Genomic DNA, 14,176 nt, shown 5'->3' with positions numbered 1-14,176 from the left:
GAGACGCGAGCCTAGAACACTAATAAGGTCACGTCGTAGCACAACTAGCATCAATGAAGGATACTAAGTAGCTCTGGACAGCAAGATATAAGTGAAGATCACAACGGCAGTAAAGATAATGATGTGAAACAACAGCCAAGCAGGATATATCAACAACTTTGTCTCCAACTTTCCTCTGAAAAAGTTTGTGCCTACTTTTTTAATTGTTTTTTTTTCAAGAATGGTATTGACTCAAGCTTTCAAACACAAAAGGAATCACTCAATTCCGAGTTGATATGAGGAGTCAAAAAATTCGAAAACTGGTCTGAAAAACTGGAATAAGTTGTGTTCATGAACTTCGGAGGGCAAAAAGACCTATTTAGAAGCCGATTTTGAGGTGCCAAATATTTAACTTGCTTCTTCAACTATTTAGATGCGGCTCGTCGCTAGCTTTCGTTTGAGTACTCGCGGAGGCAAAACGGACTTCGTATGAGGAAGTTATGCCTGTTTTACTGAATAGTGCACAAAACAGATTCCAATCCGAATTCAACTACGAGATTGAGTCTAAAAAGATCCGATTTTTTTTTGGCTTCTCTTTTTTTTCCTCACACTTTTTTTATCTCCTTTTTTTTCTCTGACTTTTTTTCTCTTTTTTTCTCTCGTTTTTTTCTCCCTCTTTCCAAAACAAACTAGATAAGATGCAGATTGGATCAAGTGAAGATGTGAACGATCTCAACTATTATTATGACAATGAATGGTGGGTAGCACGTGGTGGAAATTGATGGATGGGTGGTGGACAGTGGAAGAGATAATGATGCAGCGGTAGCGTGACTAATGTGAACAGAACTCGAAACTCTAAACGAACTAGACACTAAGACCAGCAACTCGACACGATGATGAAACCGATAATTCAACTATGCAAGCAATGAAAAGAAAATTGCAAAGGCTCAGACTGGCTTGGACCAAGGATAAATAGATCTAACTCTTTTTTGTGGCTTTTTCTTGGACAATAGGTAAGAAAATAAATCTAATCTAGGAAAAATGGAAATTCTCACCGAGCAATCTGAAAACTGATACCACTTGATAGAGGCAAAGGTGTCCCGATGTTTCGATGAGATGGTGGCTATCGTTTTCTGTGGGAGTCAACCTTGACGATCCGACTACGAACGTGCGAGACGTCGCGCCTTAGCAATCGCTAAACCAACTTCCGAGGGTTATTGACCACGCCGGAGCATGATCAACCTGACCACGAGGGTCTGTTTCCTGCGAGCAAACGAAGAACAAGCAAGAAACTGAGATTGCAATCTGGATATTATGAATATAAGATGAAACATTTATTGATCAAGGTGGGGTTCTGTGACGTCTTGGTCTGGTCGTTGGACACAAACGAAGTACGCGAAGTTGCAGCTATGGCGAACTTTTAATCTAAACAAAACCCAAGGAAAAAAATACTAGATGGATCTACTTATATAGGAGCAAGGGATGGAGGCCAAGGAAGTGGGAGGACGTCCCAAGTCAGCCTAAAACTAACCCTAGGTCGTACAAGGCTCATGGGCCCAAGTGGAGGTGATGCAACACCTTTGGGCTTGTAGTTTGACTCGGATTCTACTGCAATGTTAGATTGTTTCGTCCGTAACTCAACGCTCCGGACGAATTTGAAGGTGAATCCAATTGGGTTGGAAAGAGCACGGAATCTAGTTTCCAACAAAAAAAGAATCACCCAATTCGGAGTCCGTATGAAAAAGTTGTTGGCGTTTTGAGTCAGGTATGTCCGTGCAGTCCGAATCTGAATCCAGAACGTGAGAGACTTGGACTCTATCTTCTCTTGCCCCAAAAATGACGTGAGAGGACTTTTTGAACACAACCTAAACTTCTTCTTTTCCCTTATCTTCATATGTGGATTGTACAAATGTCCCATACGCCTGCAATTAGACAAAACACAAAAGTGTGTGAAGTATTTTGTTCTGGATAACATAAATAGATTATTGAATAGTTTGCATTAGAAATCACCTGACAAATATGCATGTATGCAATATTTTTGGTCGTATCCAAGGTAGTCATGTCCTCATCACTACCTGAACTGGTGATGAATTGAGACTTCTGTGATCTTCACTTAGTGAGGTACCTCTTGATGTTGCACTTCTTTTTACATATGTTTGTATTGTTAGAGTTATATTTGTTCTGGCATTTGGCCTCCCTTTGTTCATGTATATATGATGGCTTTAGCCTTCTCATAATACAAGTTGCATATTTTCCTGACATGGTATCATGAGCCTAGGTTGTTTTTTCGTTCGGGCACCGCAACTCGCCCTCACAATCGAGTTCTTCCTCTCGATCTCCCGGTCATATCTTACGCGCTGCTCCTCTCGTACTGCCGCTCTCCTCCTCTAGCCGGCAAGCTATTGCTCCTCCACATATCCCACCATGTGTTGATGTTCGATCTTGTAGCCCTGCCGCTCGATCCACATGTCTGCTAGCCTCCTGTCTCGATTAGCCGCTGCCCGCCCGATCTGCCCGTCGGCGTGTTGCGTTGACCAGTGGATCCCGCAGGAGTCTGGCTTTGTCCAGCAGCCGGCACCTCTCAGATCGATCCGTTGCTTGTACGTCCGCTCGTGGGATCCAGTCTCCGCTCATGCAAGCTAGCTTCTGGTTGCCCGTGTATGTGTTGATGCCTTGACGCTGTGCTAGTGTACTGCTCCTGCACTGCTTTGGCTTCACATGGTGATTCTCCAGTGCCTGTTGCATCTCTCGCCGGCGACTCCTGCAGGCCCGCGTCTGTTCCATCGTGCAGCAGCAGTTCATATTAGTTCAGGCATCTCTTTGATTCCTAAGAAAAGAGAGAGAGAGAGAAAAAAGAAAAAGATGCTATGGTGTTTCCGTCGGGCAAGCATATCAGTCGCTGCATGCAGACTTCTGACAGTGTTCCCTATATTGATCCTGTGTCGCATATTCGACATCGCTCGGTGCTTGGTGCTCGTCCGTCTACGACGTTGTCCCCTACAACGTCTTCAGCAGGCTGTGTTGGTCGCTATTCATCGATTCTTCTTGCGACTTCTGCCCGCGATGGTGGTGCCTGCTCTACGTTGACTCCTCTCGCGGCTTCCGCGTGCGACAATGACCGCTCTATGTCGACTCCCCCAATGGCTTTCACATGTGGCACTACATCGACTAACTACTCTCGGTTGACTCTACACGCGCCTTCCATGGGTGTTGGCGACTGTTCATCGCCGACCGATGTTTCTACCTCGACATCTTCCGTTGTGTCCCTGTCTACGAGTGAGATTATGCAGTTGAGATGACTTCTTGCTGCTTGGGATTCTTCACCGACATGTTCTGCAGGTTCCGTGACTGACTCTTCTAGCAATGAGAAACCACCTTCAAATCATTCAGGTACATCCCCATGGATTCTTGATACTGGAGCATCTTTTCATATGACTTATGATTCTTCTACTTTGACCTCTGTTCGACCTGTTGAGTCTCCGGTTCGTGTTCTTATGGCTGATGGCACTCCCCTTCATGTAGCTAGTTGAGGCATTCTTAGCACTTCTTCATTTCATGTTCCCTCTGTCGCTCATATTCCTCGACTTACCATGCAGCTCATATCTGGTGGTCAAATTGTTGACTCTAGTTGTAGGGTCATTTTGGACTTTGATTCATGTTCTGTTCATGATCATCGCATGGGCACTCTGCTTGGTGCTGGCCCTCGACACTCTGATGGTCTCTGGGAGCTTGACTGGCTTCGTCTTCCCTCAGCTACCGCCGCCGCTAGTCTCGCAGCCCCTGCTGCTGCATCTGCCAGTTCTTTTCAGCAATGGCATCATCATCTTGGCCATTTATGTGGTTCTCGTCTCTCATCTTTGGTTCATCGCGGCGTTCTGGGGTCTGTCTGTGGTAACGCTTCGTTGGATTGTCTAGGTTGTAGACTTGGTAAGCAAGTTCAGCTACCCTATCCTCACAGTGAACCAGTGTCCGAGCGCCCTTTCGATCCCGTTCACTCTGATGTTTGGGGTCCAGCTCCCTTCGCTTTGAAAGGGGGTCATCGCTACTATATTATCTTTATAGATGATTTTTCTCGGTACACTTGGATCTATTTCATGTCTTCTCATGGTGAGGTTTTATCTATATACAAAAAAATTGGTGCCATGGTTCGTACCCAGTTTTCCACTACCATTCGTGTTTTCGCGCAGATTCAGCTGATGAGTATATCTCCCATGCGCTGCGAGGATTCCTTGCTGAGCAAGGTACTCGTCCTCTGTTCTCTTGCCCTGGTGCTCATGCTCAGAATGGTGTGTCTGAGCGCAAGCATCGTCACCTTCTTAAGACGGCACGTGCGATGATGATTGCCGCCTCTCTTCCGCCTCACTTCTGGGCTGAGGCTGTTACCACTTCCACCTATATTAACATTCAGCCATCTGCTGCTCTACAGGGTGGTATTCCTCTCAAGCACCTTTCTGGTCGTTCTCCTGATTATTCGATGCTTCGTTTGTTTGGTTGCGTTTGCTATGTTTTACTTGCCCCCCGTAAACGTACCAAACTAACTGCTCAGTCTGTTGAGTGTGTCTTTCTCGGATACAGTGATGAGCATAAGGGCTATCGCTGTTGGGATCCTGTCGGTCGTCGGATGCGTATTTCCCGGGATGTGACCTTTGATGAGTCTCATCCCTTCTACCCGCATCCATCCTCCTCGGCCTTTTCCACGGAGGACATCTCTTTTTTAGTTTCCCGGATGCACCCCCCTCTGTACCTAGTATTCCTACTCCTCGTCCTGCTATTGCAGATCTGACACCGTCCTCTCCTATGATTTCTTCTACTCCATCGTATGACTCTCCACCTTCATCACCGATACCTTCCCCTTCTCCATCTTCATCATCGATACATTCACCATCTCCACCTCTAGTGATTCCACCTCTTCCCTCCTTTCCTTTCCATTATACTCGCCGTCTGCATGTTGTGGCTGAGTCTACTGATGTGCCCTCTACCTCTAGTGTGTCGTCTTCCTCTTCTCACCCAACTTATGGTCTTCGTTCTCGGCCTTGCCCGCCCCTTGACCAATATTCTCCTTCTCGCTATGGTCTTTCGACCGTTCTTGAGCCGACTTCTTATCGAGATGTTATTGTTCATCCTGAATGGTAGTTTGCGATGGTAGAGGAGATTGCTGCCCTTGAGCGCACCGGCACATGGGATCTGGTTTCTCTTCCTCCACATGTTCGTCCAATCACGTGTAAGTGGGTCTATAAGATTAAGACTCGCTCGGATGGTTCTCTTGAGCGCTATAAAGCTCGTCTTGTGGCTCGTGGCTTTCAGCAGGAGCATGGTCGTGATTACGACGAGACTTTTGCTCCTGTGGCCCATATGACCATTGTCCGCACACTTCTCGCCGTGGCCTCTGTTCGCCACTGGTCTGTGTCTCAGCTTAATGTTAAGAATGCCTTTCTTAATGGTGAGTTGTGTGAGGAAGTTTATATGCAGCCACCACCTGGGTATTCGGTTCCTGATGGCATGGTTTGTCGTCTTCGTCGCTCTCTCTCTATGGCCTTAAGCAAGCCCCCCACGCTTGGTTTGAGCGTTTTGCCTCTGTCATCACTGCAGCTGGTTTTTCGCCCAGTGTTCATGATCCAGCGCTGTTTGTGCACCTTTATGCTCATGGTCGCACTCTTCTTCTTTTATATGTTGATGACATGATCATCACTGGCGATGATCTTGAGTACATTGCCTTTGTCAAAGCCCATCTCAATGAGCAGTTTCTTATGTCTGATCTTGGTCCTCTTCATTACTTTCTTGGGATTGAGATTTCCTCCACCTCTGATGGTTTTTTATTTCCCAAGAAAAGTATATCCAGGATCTTCTTTCTCGTGCTGCTCTTAGTGATGAGCGCACTACTGAGACTCCTATGGAGCTTAATGTTCACCTTCGTGCTTCTGATGGTGAGCCCTTGTCTGATCCGACTCGTTATCGTCATCTTGTTGGGAGTCTTGTCTATCACGCTGTCACTCGTCCGGATATTTCCTATCATATCCATATCCTGAGTCAGTTTGTTTCTTCTCCCACTTCGGTTCACTATAGTCACCTTTTTCATGTTCTACGATATCTTCGTGGCACGATCTCTCACTGTCTATTCTTTCCTCGTTCCAGCTTGTTACAGCTCCAAGCCTATTCAGATGCTACCTGGGCTAGTGATCCTTCGGATCGCCGTTCATTTTTTGCTTATTGTGTCTTTCTTGGCGGTTCTCTCATTGCCTGGAAGACGAAGAAACAGACTGCAGTTTCCCGGTCTAGTGCTGAGGCTGAGCTGCGAGCTATGGCTCTTCTCACAGCAGAGGTGACTTGGTTACGCTGGTTACTCGAGGACTTTGGTGTTTCAGTTACTACACCTACTACACTCTTGTCAGACAGCACAGGTGCCATCAATATTGCGCAGGACCCCGTGAAGCGCTTACCAAGCATATTGGTGTTGATACTTTCTTTGTGCGCGCTAGTGTGCAAGACCGTGTTATTACTCTTCAGTATGTGGCTTTCGAGTTACAGTTGGCGGACTTCTTCCCGAAGGCCTAGACTAGAGCGCAACATGGATTTATGATAGAGGCGAGGGTCCCGATCTTTTGATGAGATGATAACTATCGATTTGGTGGAGATGACTTTGACGATCCGACTACAAACGTGCACGACGTTGCGCCTTAGCAACCGCTAAACCAATCTCCTGAGGTTACTGACGATGCTGGAAGCACGGTCAGCCTGACCACGAAGGTCTATTCCTGCAAGCAATCGAAGAACGAGCAAGAATATGATAAAGCAATCTTAATATCACAAATATATATGAAGTATTGATAATGGTGGGGATCCGTAAGCGGTCTTGGTCTGGTCGTTGGACACAAACGAAGTACACGAAGTTGCAATGGCTAACTTTTAACTAAACAAATCCCAACGAAAAAGCTACTAGATGGATCTACTTATATAGGAGCAAGGGGTGGCGGCCAAGGAGGTGGGAGGACGTCCCAAGGCAGCCTAAAACTAACCCTAGGTCGTACAAGGCTCATGGGCCCAAGTGGAGGTGATGCAACACCTTTGGGCTTGTAGTTTGACTCGGCTTCTGCTGCAACGTCAGATTGTTTCGTCCGTAACTCAACGCTCCGGATGAATTTGAAGGTGAATCCAATTGGGTTGGAAAGAGCACGAAATCTAGTTTCCAACAAAAAAAGAATCACCCAATTCGGAGTCCGTATGAAAAAGTTGTTGGCGTTTTGAGTCAGGTATGTCTGTGCAGTCCGAATCTGAATCCAGAACGTGAGAGACTTGGACTCTATCTTCTCTTGGCCCAAAAGTGACGTGAGAGGACTTTTTGAACACAACCTAAACTTCTCCTTTTCCCTTGTCTTCATATGTGGATTGTACAAATGTCCCATACACCTGCAATTAGACAAAACACAAAAGTGTGTGAAGTATTTTTGTTCTGGATAACATAAATAGATTATTGAATAGTTTGCATTAGAAATCACCTGACAAATATGCATATATGCAATATTTTTGGTCATATCCAAGGTAGTCATGTCCTCATCATCCTCCCCTTTTTGAAAATAAAGCCGTCCTCGGCATTGCTTAATCTGAAATGTGGCTAACAAAAGAGACAAGGTGTACATGTTGTATATGTATATGTCATCCATTTTAACTTCCCTTGATTTTTGCACATATGTCACATGTATACATGAGTAACTTTCATTGTTCATAAAATCTAAAGCCAAAAAATTATCACAGGAAGTAGAAGGCATGAAAATATTGGAACTCAGTTTGCACATATAAGTGAAGCTCTTATTCTGATGAGGACATCAATACCATTGTTACACCCACAGCCCCTACTGTTACATATACTGGACCAATTACTAGAGCTCGCGCACGCCAATTAAATTACCAGGTACTTTCGTTTCTTGGTAATGATTCTAATGTTCATGAGATTATGATGCTGCCTAAATTGGATACATTTGTTTTGCTTTCAAATGAAGGGCCTAGCTTGGAGAAGGATGAACATTGGAGCAAGAACACGCATGAAGTTGATGGCATGCGCAAGGGGATCAAGAACGGAGTTACAAGTGATGATTTCAGGACTTTGAAGCCGCCATAAGGAGTGCATGAAGCCATGGACGAAATATACAAGATGCCACTTCATAATATTCGTCCATAGGCTCTTCTAGGTGCTGCGTCACCTTATTAATGGGCCAGGCCCATGTAATTTCGAAATACTTAAGTATAGGCTATTTTTAGAGTCCGTATGTGTGGGGAAACAAGAGTTAGGGTTGGTTTCGGACCCCACCCTCAAGGGCCACGAAATTCCCCTCTCTTCCTCCATATATACAGCCCTTAGGGCGTCGTTTAGACTTTGGGTTTTGTTTAGATTAAAAGTTTGCCATAGCTGCAACTTCGCGTACTTCGTTTGTGTCCAACGACCAGACCAAGACGTCACAGAACCCCACCTTGATCAATAAAGCTTTCATCTTATATTCGCAATATCCAGATTGCAATCTCAGTTTCTTGCTTGTTCTTCGTTTGCTCGCAGGAAACAGGCCCTCGTGGTCAGGTTGATCGTGCTCCGGCGTGGTCAATAACCCCTCGGAAGTTGGTTTAGCGATTGCTAAGGCGCGACGTCTCGCACGTTCGTAGTCAGATCGTCAAGGTCGACTCCCACAGAAAACGATAGCCACCATCTCATCGAAACATCGGGACACCTTTGCCTCTATCAAGTGGTATCAGATTTCCAGGTTGCTCGGTGAGATTTTACAGTTTTTCGTAGATTAGATCGAGTCTGTTCTTCATACCTACAGTCCACGAAAAAGCCACACAAAAAAAAATTAGGGTTAGTTCATCATATCCGAACCAATCTGAGCCTTTGCATAATCTTTTTAGGGTTTTTGCTTTGTTGAATTTGCGGTTGCATCGTCGTGTCAAGTTGCTGGTCTTAGAGTCTAGTCTTTTAGAGTTTCGAGTTCTGGTCATAAGTTGTCACGCTGCCGCCGCACCATCATCATCGCCCATCTACCACTTTTGCTTATCCGCCACCGCTCTGAATCCTTATCCATATACCACTACCAATCCGTATCCATATACCACCATCAATCTCTATCCATATACCACCACCGCTACCATATACCACCACCGCTGCCATATACCACAACCATATATCCACCACCAATCCGAGTTCTTCTCCTATTCGGTTTGTTCTTGAGATCAATCTCAATTCCGATTCGTGTTTCCTTGCCTGCGTAGGTCTCGAAAAAAAAAAGAGTCTGGAGACCCCCGGGCAGTTTTTAGGCCAAAATTTTCACGGGCAAAAATATTTTTTCCCTATCCTATTTTTAGGCTTTTCTGAGTCTTTTGAGCCACGTGCCATCATAGTGATTTTTTGTCGCACTTTTTCGTCGTCGCTGCCCTGATTTCCGAAAAAAAAAGTGAAATATTTTTTCTCGTGCCCATCCTATCAGTTTGACGAGGGAAGAGTTTTGAGACACTCGCCATTATAGTAATTTTTCGCAAAAAAAAAGAGCGCAAAAAAAAAGAGGAGCGCAAAAAAAAAGCGAAAAAAAAAAGTTCTAGAGTGTGCTTTTCCCTTGTTTACGTGCAGCGCCGTGATTTTGTTAGTGTTCTAGGCTCGCGTCTCTAGCACGGTCTAGCCTAGGACCAGCACAGTACCGTCGTTGAGCGTTTATTCAACTTTGCATCTCTGAATTGATTATTGCTGACCCTTTTTGCTACCATACTATAAGCCTTTCCAGCTCCACATACCTCTACGTCGTGCGTTTGACTCTCCCTGGCAATCGCTCTATCCAAGCTTTTGAGAGTTTTGACTACAACGGTTGCCGATCACCGCCTGCTGCTGGGTAAGAACTGGTAAGAATTTGAGATTTGCTTGACGGATTTGTGACACCCGCCACCACCACCTCTTGTTAGTATTCTGTAGGATCATATTCTTGTGTGTTTTCTATCGTTGCTAACCATGGCAGGATCACAAGCCGACGAGACTGACTGGGAGAACATGACGAATCAGGAGTTGCATGATAAATTTCAGCAAATGATGAATGGACAGGTGCAGGATGTGCTAAACAGATTTGAAGAGGCCATGGAGAAGATAGACGACATGGAGAAGACGTTCGAAACAAAGCTCGATAACAGGTTTAATGAATTGCTCGCGCGTCTTCCACCACCACCACCGGCTGCACCTAACGCACCTCTACAACAACAACAACGACGACTACCTACACATCGTGAAACAGCCCTCCGCCGAGCGAGCCGTCTCCCTCTTGCACCTGGCCAAACTGTTGGTGCTGCTGTTGCTACTTCTGTGGCTCCTGCTGCTGATGCGGAGGAGGATGATTTTGCTGGCGATTACGAGGATGAGGTTGATCAAAATCAGAACTACGTGCCACCACCAGCACAGCAACCATCAGGTCGTCCACATGCAAATAATGGCAATGGTAGGGCTCACCCTCAGGTACGAGATCATGACCATCTCCCTAAACTAAAATTGAATATTCCACCATTTGAGGGTAGATATGTTCCTGATATATATCTTACTTGGGAGTTAGAAACTGAACAACGATTTACATGTTTACAATATCCCGAGGAGAGACGTGTTCCTGCTGCTGTTTGTGCATTCACTAGTTTTGCATGTGTTTGGTGGTCTGAGCATTGTAGATTATATCCTATTCCGGCTACTTGGGCTGCTTTGAAAACTGCTATGCGTACTCGTTGGGTTCCACCATATTGTCAACGTGAATTACTTCAAAAATTGCAGCGCTTAAGACAGGGAAAAAATTCTGTAGAAGAATATTATCAGGAATTACAAACTGGCATGATTAGATGTGGTATTGTTGAGGAGAATGAAGCTATGCTTGCACGTTTTATGGGTGGATTAAATAGAGAGATTCAGACGATTCTAGAGTGTAAGGAGTATACTAATATCACTCGTTTATTCCATCTTGCTTGTAAAGCTGAACGTGAAGTGCAGGATCGACAGGCATTGGCGCGGACTAACTTTTCTGCAGGTCGACCTTCTTCATGGACACCACGTGCATCATCTACTTCCACACGTTCTGCTTCACCGGCGCCTCCATCGGCTGCCACCTCCAACCGTGATACAATAAAGCAGGCACAATCACCACTATCTGCCAAGAGCACACCTTCTGGGCCTGCAAAGAGCTCTTCTTCATCCATGGCATCAACAGGGCAAACACATGATATTATTTGTCGACGTTGCAAGGGTGGAGGTCATTATGCGAGAGAATGCCCATCTAAGCATGTGATGATTGTTACTGAGGATGGTGGGTATGAGTCCGCTAGTGACTATGATGAGGAGACTTTGGCTCTTATTACACGTGACGAACACGGTGGAGACAATTCTGATCATGAGACGCAATACATGGCTCCTGAAGATGCTGACAGGTATGAATGTTTAGTTGCTCAACGTGTTTTGAGTGTGCAGGTTACACAAGCTGAGCAAAATCAGAGGCATAATTTGTTCCATACAAAGGGAGTTGTGAAGGAACGTTCTGTTCGCGTGATCATAGATGGAGGGAGTTGCAACAACTTGGCTAGCATCGAGATGGTGGAGAAGCTATCTCTCACCACAAGACCACATCCACATCCTTACTACATCCAATGGTTCAACAACAGCGGCAAGGTTAAGGTAACACGTACTGTTCGTGTGCATTTTAGTATCTCTACATATGCTGATTATGTTGATTGTGATGTGGTACCGATGCAAGCATGTTCCTTATTACTTGGTAGACCATGGCAATTTGATAAAAATTCTATTCACCATGGTAGAAACAATCAGTATACTCTTGTTCATAAGGATAAAAATGTTACTTTGCTTCCTATGACTCCTGATTCCATTTTGAAAGATGATATTAATAGAACTAATAAAGCAAAACAGGAGAAAACTAAGAGTGAAAATCAGATTGTGGCAAAAGAATTTGAGCAACAAATGCAGCCTAATAATAATAAACAATCTAGTGTTGCTTCTGAAATTAAATTGAAAAGTGCATATTTACTTGCCACCAAATCTGATATTGATGATCTAGATTTTAGCAAATCTGTTTGCTATGCTTTTGTGTGCAAAGAGGCATTATTTTCATTCGAGGACGTGCCTTCCTCTTTGCCTCCTGCTGTCACTAACATTTTGCAGGAGCTCGCCGACGTCTTTGCACAAGACGTGCCACCGGGATTACCACCTATTCGCGGGATTGAGCATCAAATTGACTTAATTCCCGGTGCATCATTACCCACCGGGCACCATACCGTACCAATCCAGAGGAGACGAAGGAGATTATGCGTCAAGTACAAGAACTGCTCGACAAAGGTTATATACGCGAATCCCTTAGTCCTTGTGCTGTTCCTATCATTTTAGTGCCGAAAAAGGATGGTACGTCGCGTATGTGCGTTGATTGTAGAGGCATTAATAATATTACTATTCGTTATCGTCATCCTATTCCTAGGCTAGATGATATGCTTGATGAATTGAGTGGCTCTACAATATTCTCCAAAGTTGATTTGCATAGTGGTTACCATCAAATTCGTATGAAATTGGGAGATGAATGGAAAATAGCATTTAAAACTAAGTTTGGATTATATGAGTGGTTAGTCATGCCTTTTGGGTTAACTAATGCACCTAGTACTTTCATGAGGTTAATGAACGAAGTTTTACGTGCTTTCATTGGACGATTTGTGGTAGTTTACTTTGATGACATATTGATTTATAGCAAATCTTTGGAGGAACATTTGGAACATTTACGTGCTGTTTTTATTGCTCTACGTGATGCACGTTTGTTTGGTAACCTTGGAAAGTGCACCTTTTGCACCGACCGAGTATCTTTTCTTGGCTATGTTGTTACTCCACAGGGAATTGAAGTTGATAAAGCCAAGATTGAAGCTATTGAGAGTTGGCCGCAGCCCAAAACGGTCACACAAGTGAGGAGTTTCCTTGGCCTCGCTGGTTTCTATAGGCATTTTGTGAGAGATTTCAGCACCATTGCTGCACCTCTCAACGAGCTTACAAAGAAGGATGTACCTTTTGTTTGGGGTACCGCACAGGAAGAAGCCTTCACGGTATTGAAAGATAAGTTGACCCATGCTCCTTTACTCCAACTTCCTAATTTCAATAAGACTTTTGAGCTTGAATGTGATGCTAGTGGAATTGGATTAGGAGGTGTGTTATTACAAGATGGAAAACCTGTTGCATACTTTTCTGAAAAATTGAGTGGGCCTAGTCTGAACTATTCTACTTATGATAAAGAATTATATGCTCTTGTTCGGACCTTAGAAACATGGCAACATTATTTATGGCCCAAGGAATTTGTTATACATTCTGATCATGAATCTTTGAAACACATTAAAAGTCAAGCAAAACTGAACCGTCGACATGCTAAATGGGTTGAATTCATTGAGACTTTCCCTTATGTGATTAAACACAAGAAGGGTAAAGAAAATGTTATTGCCGATGCCTTGTCTCGTCGTTATACTATGCTTTCACAACTTGACTTTAAAATATTTGGTTTGGAGACCATCAAGGATCAATATGTTAATGATGCTGAATTTCAAGATGTATTGCAGAATTGTAAGGAAGGGAGAACTTGGAACAAGTTCGTTCTTAACGATGGATTTGTGTTTCGTGCTAACAAGCTATGCATTCCAGCTAGCTCCGTTCGTCTTTTGTTGTTGCAGGAGGCGCATGGAGGAGGATTAATGGGACACTTTGGCGTCAAGAAGACGGAGGATATACTTGCTACACATTTCTTTTGGCCAAAGATGAGACGGGATGTTGAGCGTTTTGTTGCTCGCTGCACTACATGTCAAAGAGCTAAGTCACAACTCAATCCTCATGGTTTATATATGCCTTTGCCTGTACCTAGTGTTCCTTGGGAGGATATATCTATGGACTTTGTTTTAGGTTTACCTAGAACAAAGAAGGGGAGGGATAGCATATTTGTTGTCGTGGATAGGTTCTCGAAAATGGCACACTTTATACCATGTCATAAAAGCGATGATGCTGTTAATGTTGCTGATTTGTTCTTTCGTGAAATTATTCGCTTACATGGTGTGCCAAATACTATTGTTTCAGATCGTGATACTAAATTTCTTAGCCACTTTTGGAGATGTTTATGGGCTAAGTTGGGGACTAAGCTGCTTTTTAGTACTACTTGTCACCCCCAAACTG

The sequence above is a fragment of the Triticum urartu genome, chromosome 6A (assembly GCF_056163025.1).
Source record: "Triticum urartu cultivar PI428250 chromosome 6A, HENAU_Tu73, whole genome shotgun sequence".
NCBI classification, from domain to species: domain Eukaryota; kingdom Viridiplantae; phylum Streptophyta; class Magnoliopsida; order Poales; family Poaceae; genus Triticum; species Triticum urartu.
The sequence above is the reverse complement of the archived record's forward strand: the minus strand, read 5'-3'. Positions refer to the sequence as shown.